This window comes from Gekko japonicus, unplaced genomic scaffold (genome assembly GCF_001447785.1).
Source record: "Gekko japonicus isolate JY-2015 unplaced genomic scaffold, Gekko_japonicus_V1.1 scaffold2634, whole genome shotgun sequence".
Lineage (NCBI taxonomy): Eukaryota > Metazoa > Chordata > Lepidosauria > Squamata > Gekkonidae > Gekko > Gekko japonicus.
In genome coordinates, this window is record NW_015172087.1 from 359,762 (window position 1) to 371,713 (window position 11,952).

An 11,952-nucleotide genomic window follows, 5' to 3' on the forward strand; every position below is an offset into this window, starting at 1 on the left:
GTCTACGTGTGCACTCCCTTCCCTGTGTCCTGGAACGTTACAGAAAATAGCCTTCCCTATCATGGGGAGGGAGCCTGTGTGTGTGTAACACCCTTCCTACAAATGTAGAATCCATGAACCCATTGACTATGAATAGACAAGGGGTGGTAGGGCCAGTGCCCTTGTGCTGGCTCCCTCTCTCCGTGCATTCATTTCAGCATGAAAGTGTCATGTGCAGAGGGCTCCAGTGAGTTTTATGGAGGTGTGAACTCAGACCTACCTACTTTTGCCTCTCCTCCCACTACCATTCTACATGGTATTGCAGAAGGAGGAAAGCAGGAGGCATGCAGGCACAAGTACCCTATGCTGCTTCTGTATGCTCCCTCTAGGAGGTGCATGCATTATACTAGACTATACTTGTCCAGGACAACCGTCCTACGTGTATAGAGGCCAGAAGGGACTAGGATTAACTGAACACCTGCCTGGATATACAGTGGGAACTGAATGCATGAAGGAGCTCATTCAACGTGGTATAGCTTGAAGGGTGCCATGTGTTGGCTATAAGTGCTTTCCCCTTCCTCCCTGGTGCTCAATAAAATAGCAGGGTGAACTTTGTGGGGGAGGGCATGGAGTTGTGTGATGCCATGATATCACCTCCAGCTGTAACTCCCACAATGCTGTAGGAGTTTTCCTAGGGGAAGTGATATCACAGCGTCATGTGGGGGTCCTAGTGTTTACTGAGATCCATAGAGACTGGGGGGAAATCCTAGAGCATTACATGATACTAATTCTCCACATGGCCAAATCTGCGGGTACTTAAATCTGGAAACTGGAGCCATGAAAAGACAAGACATCTTTCTACAAACCTGAAAAACATCCTAGGTTTGCAGAAGAATCTGAAATCTTAAAAAGAAAATACCTAGGGGGAGGATAACCTCCCAAAAATAACAGAAATGGCTGTAGCTTTAAGAAACAAAAAGCTCAGTGGCCACTGCTAAGCAATCACAACACTTTTGCCAACATTCAAGCCATGGTTTCTGTCAGTAAAAGGCAGTGAAAGATGCCAGGGCCCTTTCTGGGGCTGTTTTCACCTTTAAGGGAGGACTCAGCAGGGTCAGAACTGGCAGCAACCATCAGGTGACTTGCTTGCTACCACCTGACCTGTATGACTCACACAGGACTGGCTGCTTGCTACTGTTCAACAGCAGCCATCCCATGAAAGCTAGTGTGGTATATTAATTAAGACTTTCCAACTAGGATCTCAGAGATGCAAGTTTGAATCACCAGTCTTCTGTGAAAGCTCACTGGGTGACCTTGGCCATTACGCACTCGTAGCTTAACCTACGTCACAGAGTTGTAAGGATAAAATGGAGGAAAGGAGGACAATGCATTGAGGAGAAAGGTGGCTTATAAATGAAGAAAATTAACAATAAATGTAGCTGAAAATGTGGAGGCAGCTAAAAGGTAGGTTGACTGGTGGGTGGGAAAAAGAAGGAAGCAGGGAACGGGGAAAAGAGAGAAGATATGGGGGCTGCCAGGAGGAGGGAAGGGCTGCAGTGGCTCAGAAGCTAAGATGCTGAGCTGCAGACCGGAAGGTCTGTAGCTCGGCGGTTCGAGACCCGAGTGTGCCCCATGATGGAGTGAGCTTCCATCTCTGGCCCCAGCTCCTGCCAACCTAGCAGTTCAAAAGCAAGAAATTGCAAGTGGATAAATAGGTATCACTTCGGTGGGAAGGTAACGACGTTCTGTGCACCTTGGCGTTCAGTCACACCGGCCACATGACCATGGAGAAATCTTCGGACAGTGCTGGCTCTTCGGCTTGGAAACATAGATGAGCACCACCCCCTAGAGTCGGATTCGACTAGCTTTCAAGCAAGGGAAACCTTTAGGAGGAGGGAAAGAGGGAAAGAGGAAATAGTGTGGGAGGGGATAGTGTGTGTGGGGGAAATGTACCAAATTAATACCCCTCCAAGTCCTTATAGCCTGACCATTTCTATGTGTGTCTGTTATAAAGAACTTAAAGGAAAACTGTATCTACGTATTGCTGTAAATAAGAACCTCCTGGATGTGTTCATTGCTCAGTGACACCCCTGTTCACATGTTACAGTGACTGTATGTACATCCTGCATGGATGCATGTAGATCTCTTTGGAAGAAACAGGCAACACTTTACAAATGAAACCAGGGACTAGTACCTGAATAAACAGGTGGTTCAAATGACACATTCAGTTGTACATATGTTGAAATGAGCATGAGAATTATTCAACACATTTTTAAAGAAAAAACTGGTGTACACAGATTGTGCTTTCACTTTATAGTGTGCATAGAGCTTGTATAGTCTGTACAGATGTTTGTGAAAGAGTTCTCATAGCTCAGACATCTCGGGGGGGGGGGTCCCCTCGGCGGCAATATTTTTCAATAGAAGCAGTTTCCAAATTCAGCAGCCAGTCATCAAGTGAAGCAACATCACATGACGTACACATGATGTATGAATCAACCCTGTGTTTTCATCTTACCAAATAGGTATCTATCAGGGCAGGAAGTATGACGTGACGGCTGGCTTAGGTTAGTTAGGTTTCTACAGGATGCCCACCAACCCACCCCTCAGATTAGCTGCATTTTGGTGGCTGCTGAGTCAGCAGTCTTTGGAGAATGGTGCTCTTCATCTCTTTCCTCAGCACTTTGGGAATCCTTGTCCTCCCTGCACTTTGAATGGCCCCCTGAGACATTCCTCCTGTTCTCAATCTGACAACATGCTTGGGAAGCTATATTCTTCGCAGAGCAATCACATGCCCCTCTGCCTCCTAGGACTGTGACCTCTCTGCAAGGTTCCAGAAGAGAAGCAAAGATGACGTGGAACAGAAATGGTAACACTCAACAGCCCTGGATGGTGCCAGCCTCCAGGTGGGACCTGGTGATCCTCTGGAATTACAGCTCATCTCCAGACTACAGAAATCAACCCCCCCTGGAGGAAACGGAAGCTTGGGAGGGTGGACTCTATAGCGTTGTGCCCCACGGAGGTGCCTCCCCTCCCCAGGATGCAACCCCAAATCTCCAGGAGGTTCTCAACCTAGAGTTGGCAACCCTATCACCCCCACCCCATGCCATTGGTTTCTGTGGTTGATTTCTGTGGACCTGACAACTGTAAGTTCTGGGCATTGCAAAATACTGGGGGGGGGGGAGGGAAGAAGGCAATTTCCTTTGTCACCAGTCTACTAAAGTTATGTGGTTTCCCCCCCCCCCATCTATTTCTTTTTCTAGTAGGAAAAGACTATGGGGTGGTTTTATACCAATCCATTGTCCTGCAATTGTCACCAATTGTACACATGATTATAATTGTGGCAACAATCCTTAGTTCTCCCATTCTTCCCCATTAACACTTCTGATCCCCCCCCCTTTCTGTTCCACAGGTTGTCGTGGAAAAGAAGTGCAATTCCTGTGGTGCAGGGTGGGGTGGGGGAGCTTTGCACTGCTGTGACAAGGGTGCGAGCCACTAGAGCATGCTATGCCCGGAGGAGCCCCAGGCTGGCTCTGCTCAGCACTCCTGGTACTATGCCCCGACACCCCTGCTTTACCTTCCCTCCTCGCCACCCTGCTGCTGGCCCGACTGGCCTTGCAAAGCCAGAGGTTGCCTCCTGCAACCTGGTGCCACCAACGATGACAAAGACAGGCTAGGGGGGCTGGCTGGCAGTGCCCTGAAGGAGGGGGAGGTTTAATTAAATTAGCCAGTGCCCTCCCAAGAAATTAAAATGCCCCCCAACTTAAAAATTCCTGGCTACGGGCCTCCCTCCAGCCATAGATGGGAAAATCCAGGAAATGAATTATTTCAGTGGTGCAACAGCCACTGACATGTGGATCCTCTTTTGCAATTTTGCATGCTTCTGTAAGTAGAAAAGGAACAACTGAGCACTGCAAAAAGCTGATAGTGACCGATCATTGGATAGTGCAGTCATGCCGTCATTCACCCCCTGGATTTTATAATAAGGCGAATGGTTGCAAGTGCAACAGTGCAATCTCTACTGTCATGTGGATCGTCTTGGGGACTGTCTGAGCCAATAGATCATCTTTCACCCCATAGTAAGGCTCATAGGCTAGCTGTATGCTATGTGTTCGTTAAAAACAATTCACACCACGCTCATGTCCAATAGAAAGAAACACACACCTCATGCAGTCTGGATTCTGGCCATGCTGTATGAATGAGATAGGAGGGGCAGAATTTCTGCAATGGGCGCAACTTTCTTTTAAATGCAAATGTGTGGCAATTAACATTGACGGGAAAGGAAAGGTGGAAAGTACCTGACAGCTAAATAAGAGCTTGCTGAAGTGGATTTCCTTATTTCCCTTCAGCACTGCAAGGGCTAATTTAATAGGCTTTCTGTCTGAAGCGTTTGCCTCCGAAGCGTTTGCCTCCTTCAGGGAACACCAGATGCCTGGATCCAGCCTCCTCCTCTATGAGCCACCAGAGACTGTATTTCAACAAACTTGATGGGACATCTCATGCAAACTTTTTGACTGCTCAAGGCAGTGCTAGGTCAAAACAGACGAGATGCTGGGAGATCCGTGACTGGACCTTCCCAATGATTTCAGATAAGCAATTGCTGTTGTATGGGGCTGTGATTTATTTGTTTATTTATTCAACCTAATGTATACTAAGGATTGGCATGACCCTCATCACGAACCTAAATTAGTCACAAAAATCGCCCAGTTTGTGGTTTGAAGCCAAGGGTCATGCGATTGTGTCTGCTCTGAACTGCCCATGAACCTCCATGGTTTTCACGGACGTTTGTGCGGTTTGTGCAGCAGACACCCTGGTGCTGATCAATTAACAGTCAAAGCAACCGGGGAGGTGGACTTCTACAGCCCTGGAAACACCAATGGTGGCCCTCCAAAGTTCAACAGGCAGCGCTGGCTGCCAACAGGAGACCTCCCATTCTGCTCTATGGGAGCAAAATGGAGATATATATACACACACACCCTCAGCTCACACTCAGCTACTTTGCAGCAGGCAGTTAGAGGCAGAGAGGAAAGGGAACTGGAAGTCATTCGTCAGTGTGCAAACAGTGGGGTTGGGGGTGTTCGGTGCTTACTCAGGGCTCTGAGGCACCACCTGTCCTTCTGCTCAAGCCAAACAGAGGGGCTGAGCCAGTAGGTTACTCAGCTGAGGACCCACATAGACCCCCTCAGTGGGATTTTTGAACCATCAGTTTCTTCACACCCCTTTTTCCCTATGGACCCTCAGATCCTTGATTTCCACACTCTGGGCATCTCTCCTTTGGCTTAGCATCATCAGCTCCCTTTGCTGTGCCTGCCCCTCATCTTGGTTTTCCAACTTTCCACCCCCCCTCCTGCTAGACCTCCTGTTAGATCCTTCCCTCTTGCATTTTGGACCATAGGATCCTCGACTTCTGTGCCTCTGGGCATCCCCCTGCTGGACTTAACATCATCAATTGTCCTTGCTGTGCCTGCCCCTTATCTCAGTTTTCCATCTTTCCACCCCCTCCTGATAGATTTCCCTCCCCCCTTTGCCCTTTGGAACCTAGGATCCTCAACTTCCATGCCTCTGGGCACCCCCCTCCACCAAACAACATCATCAGCTGCCCTTGCTGTGCCAGCCCCTCATCTTGGTTTTCCAACTCTCCACCCCCCTCCTGTGCCATACCTCTCATTGGGTCCCCGCCTTTGCACTTTGGACCCTAGGGTCCTCCAGGAGGAGGTGGCCAGGTGACCGCCTCCTGGGCCTGAGGAAAAGGATTGCCCATCTGCAGGAACAATGTCTATGATGAGAAGGCGGGCAGTGCTTGGCTCCCCACAAGCCAATCCTCACCAGACTTGGAGGGCAGATAGAGGAGAATCCCAGGGAGGTCTGTGAGTTAGATGCTTCTAGCTTGCAGGGGGACTGTTCAACACACTCCTGAACCTGTGACTGTGATTTCCCCAGAGAACACTTTACTGGGGGCACCTGCTATGGGAGGCTGTAACTCAGCCCCCCCCCATCCGATCCTCACCAAACTTGGAGGGCAGGCAGAGAAGAGTCAGCTGGAGACTCACTGCAAGTTTGGTATCTCTAGCCCTTGTGGGGGCATTCTACCACATAATGAACCTCACAAAATGAATCAGTTTGGTAAATGGGAAGGTTTGTGAAGTTCTGTGGTTTGTGAGACCCCATGAACCACAAACCGGGACAAACCTCAACTTTTGTGCCCATCCCTAATGTATAACCTTCCTTTCTCCCCAATGGGGACCCAAAGTGGCTTACATTGTTCTCTGCTCCTCCGTTTTATCCACACAACAAACCCTGTGAGGCAGGTGAGGCTGAGAATGTGTGACTGGCCCATGATCACCCAGCAAGACTCCATGGTGTGGGTGTGTGCATGTGAGTCTGAGCCTCCCAGATCCTAGTCTGACACTCGAACTACAACACCACTTGGCTCTTTGGCTTGGATCAAGACTACAGCAGGGGGGTTCTGGGACAGTGGTGAAATTAAGAAAGTGAAATGATGGAACCCTTCTACCCTGCATGGTTTTGCTGACTGAAAATGACAACTCATTAAAGGACCAATATCACTCAATCCCTCTGTGTGTGTGTGTGTTTCAATCAGTGAAACCACGTGAAGGTATAAAAGAGCAAGAGTCCAGTAGCACCTTAAAGACTAGCAAAATTTGTGGCAGGAGATGAGCTTTTGTAAGTCACGGCTCATCGGAAGCAGTGACTCACGGAAGCTCATCCCCTGCCACAAAGTCCTTAATGTGCTACTGGACTCTTGCTCTTTTCTACAGCTACAGACAGATTAACACTGCTACCCAACTTGACCTGTCTCCATGGGAGGGTGGTAGGTTTAAAGCCCTCCTTGACTCCCATGGCAGCCCTGAGCTGAACTGAGGCTCATGTGAAGATGGATATTGTCCCAATCATCGATGACTGTTGTGAGAAAAATGTGTCCCCCCCCCCTCTGGTTCGTGTCCCCTGAGTGTTGCCTCCTCACCAAAGGCGAAAGGTGCAAGTTTGAAACTGCTAAGCGCTGGCAGAGACACTCAAAGCAAAGGGTCTCTTCTTATCTTTTTATTAAAAGATCAATATTCAAAGTTTACCTGACAAAGGTGACCAGCAAGACGCTGTGCCAGCTTGCCAACACAGTACACTTTCTATTTTCAAAAATATAGATAGTAAACACACAGAAAAATGAACATGCAAGCAAAGTATCCCACCCAAAGCATGCAAGAAACAAAAGGGCCCTTTCGGGTTGACTCCAAATTCTCAGGAGGCTAAGCCTCTCCTGATTCTTCAAAAGCCAATGACGATCTGTTGGATTTTACCAGTATTTATGCCAAATGTTCAAAGAGGTCCCTTACAGTTGTAAATTAACAATTTAGGAGTTGAAATTGTTTTACTGGTGTTGCTTCCTTGGTTCCACACAACAAAAGTTACATTTTACAGGATCAATACAGTGTCATTGTTTATTCCTGGTGTTCCCACATGGGAAATAAACTGTCCCTTGATGTTATCTCTGATATGGGGTGTGTGAACTCTCTGTATCCCAGGAAGTTAGTTTGTCTTTGGATTGAAGTCTGTCATTCTTCAAATGGCCTTCCAGCTGCAGTTTATTGCTGGTTATTGTCTCACACCTGTGGAGATTTCCTAGGAATGGAATGTTGTGAACTTTTGAGTACACTGAGAGGAATGCCTAGAACAAAAGGCTTGCAAAGAATCATGGCCTGGTTTAGTGACACAGGCCATGGCTGTCTGCTGTTTTGCTAGCAATGACAGAGATAGATGCATGGGGTTTTATAAACTATTTGGTTCATTTTAAACCCAAACCTTCTATATTTCTAAAAATTCTTACCACAATGACTATTTTTTAAAAAAACAAATAAAGACACAACTTTTTTTCAAAGTCCTATCAGATGACAGTCCATAGGAAGCAGCAAAAGATACCCTCTCTCTTGAATGAATTTGGCCCTTCTCTTGCTGTGTCTCACCTCTTGCCTGTTTGTCTTCCTGTGTAATACAATTTATTATTTCACCCTCTCCAACTCCTTCTGGCAAACCCAGCTTTGCCATAAAGCTTCAATGGTTATCCTCAGCTGAAGAGAAACCTAGCTGCATTTGCTCCCGTCCAACCCTTCTGACCTTGACTCTGCCACTCCCCCCCATCTCTGTTGCCTTTAGCCTTCCCCTCGCCCACCCTATCTTGCTCCCCCAATGTGGAGGTGGAAAGTGCCATCAAGTCACAGCTGACTCATGGTGACTCTCTGGGGCTTTCAAGGTAAGAGACATTCAGAGGGGGTTTGCCCTTGCCTGCCTCCATGTCATGTAGGATTCTCAGGTCCCCCCTGGCCCCCAGTGAGAGATGGGGGACAAAGTTGCCAGATCCAGGTTGGGGAACTCCTGGAGATTTGGGGATGGAGCCCGGGGAGGGCAGGGACCTCAGTGTAATACAATGCCATAGAGTCCACCCTCCAAAGTATCCATTTTCTCCAGGGGAACTGATCTCTGTAATTTGGAGATGAGCAGTACTTCCAAGGGTTCCCCAGGTCCCACGTGGAGGATGGCATCCCTCACATGACCCTGGTATTCATTGGAGGTCTCCCATCCAAATACTATCCAGTAGTTCCCCAGTACTGAAATTTAAATTGTAAGCGTCCTGGAGCCATGGGTCAAGTATGCCTCTGTGGCCCTTCTGTAAGCCTGCCTTGCCTTCCTTGGGTTTCCAAGGGCCAGCCTGCCAATTTTATAGTATTGGTGCCTGCTTTGCTTTCTTTGGAATGCCCAAGCAAACCACTGCCCATTTTAATGCTTCTTACCTTGGCGGTGGGGGGGTGGGGGGCCTTGCTATGCTTGCTCTGTATCAATGCTTGTCTTCTGGGGATGCAAAATGTTTACCTTTGTCCACTGTGCCATGCAATAATTCCTTTGGGGGAATATAAATGTCTCCCACATTTTATAGTCCTTGGATAAGTCGGTTTTTAGATGCTACAGCATCCATTTTTTAAAAAAGATTCAGAATGCCTACAAAATGGTGGGTGTTTCTCTTATCCGCCTGAAATTTGGAAGGGGTTGTTCCTTGAGTGATGAGAGCAATCCCTGGGAATTTCATCCAAATTAAGTGGAAACCAAAGATGGTACAGCAACAGGTTTCCTACCGAAACCAACGGAAGTGAAGATGAATATTGTTAAGTACCATGAAGAGGAGGCCACACAGAAGCTGAAAGAAGTTAACTTCATTATAACCACTAAGGAGTAAACATTGATGTGAACTGGCTGCTTTACTGAAATGAAAGTGGAAAGTGAAACTGATCTTGCAATCAGAGCCTGAATTAGGAAGGGGCTGTGGTTCAGTGGCAGAGCATCTGCTTGGCATGCTGAAGGCCCCAACTTGAATCTCCAGCATCTAGGGTTGCCAAGTGCTTTCTTACCTGGAGCGGGGGACTCCCGGGTTGCGTCTGGAGCGCGCACGCACCCCGTGTCGTCACGTCACTTCTGGGTGACGTGCACGTCGGGGTGGGGTTCCCCCTGGGGCCCGATCTGCCGGTGGCGGGGAACGGGCCTCTGGGGCGGGGGTTTCCCCGCCCCCCGGGGGGACTTGGCAAGCCTACCAGCATCTCCAGTTAAAAATGATCAGGAAAAGGTGATGTGAAAGACTTCTGCCTGAAACCCTGGAGAGCTGCTGCAAGTCTGGATAGATAATACTGACTCAGTAGCGTTGTTCCTATTTTAAGAGCATAAGAACATAAGAAGATCCCTGCTAGATCAGACCAGTGGTCCATCTAGTCCAGTTATTTTGGAGGGTCAAAAACAGGCATAGAGGCCAAGGCCTTCCCCTGATGCTGACTCCTGGCACTGGTTTGCAGAAGCCCCTGAGAATCAAACTACATGCTGATGCCATTTTTATAGGACAATTTAGCCATTTAAAAATTGCCACAAGGGCCCAATCACGATGGGGCCCATGATGTGGAGAAACCAGGTGCCGTGTCTTTTCAAGTGACTAAACAATTAGGGAGGGGCTGTTTCTGCACATGAAAAGGCATGGGGGGGGGACAAGATTGCCTGGTGCTGCCACAGCATGGGCTTGATCACAATTGGGCCCTCACTGCAATTTTTTTAATTGGCCATTTCCTATAAAATGGCATTGGCAGCCATTTGCCGGACATGTGACCACTGTAATATGTAGTTTGGCTCTAAACGTGGAGGTTCCCTTTAGACACCATGGCTGGTAACCACTGATGGGCATTTCCTCCCTGAATCTGTCTAATCTCCTGTTAAAGCTGTCTGTGCCTGTGGCTATCACTTCATCCTCTGGCAGTGAATTCCACATTTTAATCACTCATTAAATAAAGATCTGTCTCCTTTTATCTATCCCAAATCTACTTCCCCTCAATGTCATTCGATGTTCCCCAGTTCTAGTATTTTGGGTGAGGGGGAAAGTTCTCTCTATCCCCTCTCAACACTGTACATAATTTTATAAACCTCTATCATGTCTTTTCTAAGTAGAAAGTCCCAGACTTTTCAGCCTTTCCTCATGGGAAAGGCGCTCCAACTCTCTAATTATCTTGGTTGCCCTCTTCTCTTATGCTACAGGGGGTGCATGTATGTCCTACATGTAGATGCATATGTTAATTTGTTTGTGAGAGCCAATGTACATTCACTTGACAAATGAAACCAGGGACCAGTACCTGCATAAATGTAGGGTTTAACTGTACATATGTTGAACTGCTTATATATTGGATGTAACATGAAAATTAGCCAACACATGTTGACTGCACAAATAGCCCTGATCACAAGCTACAATGAAGGCATGTATGATCTGTATATGACGTACACTTCATTTTTATTTATATATGGATTGAGTTATTCTCGTGTTATGATCAATGCATATGTATTTTATTTTATTTGCTTACTCTATAACTGGCCTTTCTCACTGAGACTCAAGGCAGATTACAGAATGTAAAATGAGTGCTTCCACACATGCTGAATAATGCACTTTCAATTCACTTTCAATGCCCTTTAGAGATCGTTTGCTGTGGGTTTTGACATTTTACACAGTAAAATCCAGTTGCAAAGTGCATTGAAAGAGAGAGCAGAAAATTCCGACTAACAGTGCAGTAGGACTCGCTCAGGCTAACCCGATCTTGTCAGATCGCAGAAGCAAAGCAGGGTCAGCTCTGGACGAGAGACTACCAGGAAATACCAGGGTTACTACGCAGAGGCAAGCAATGGCTCTGTTAGTCTCTCTCTCTCTCTCTTTCTTAAAATTCCCTCTCCTAAAAAGGAGAGAAGTTTTGCTTTTACAATTCAGAAAATTAGGGAGGGTCTATAGAGGGATAAAGAAAAGTGATGAGTGATGTTAGGTATTAGTATATTAGTCCTTTAGTATTAAAGTTAAAGTCAATAGCTTCTTCTGTAGTTGGGCGATCCTCTTTTCTTGTCTCTCTTTCAAAACCGAACAGTTAACATGTTAGTAATGTTCTTTTGGGATTAGTATTACTTTTAAAGCATTATCCGAAATAGTCTTTAAACTTTGGGGTCTTTCCCTTTTTTGTCCCTCAAGTTATACTTTGGGCCAGTTGCTCCTTTAACTTCCTCATCCTTCACCTCTCCCTCCGAGCTGCTGTCTTCTCTGCTAGCTCCCGACATCCACTTGGCAAGTTCTGCTTCTTCTTCTGTACTGGCGTGCCTCTTCAAAAAGTCTTGAGCCTTGAAGATAGAGTCTATCTTTTCTCTTCTGTCTTTAAATTTAAAGACCAATCCTTCGGGCACCAACCATCTGTAACTAACTTGATGACTTTGTAAGAACATGGTCAGTCCTTTATATTCCTTTCTTTTCATTCTGATTTCAAATGGGACATCTTTCAAAATCCTAATCGGTTGGTCTCCAATTTTCAAGGGTGTTGCTGAAACTGCCTTTAAAATCTGATCTCGGAGACGTTGCTTTGTAAATTTCACTACCACTTCCGCTGGCAACTTATTTTTCTTTGT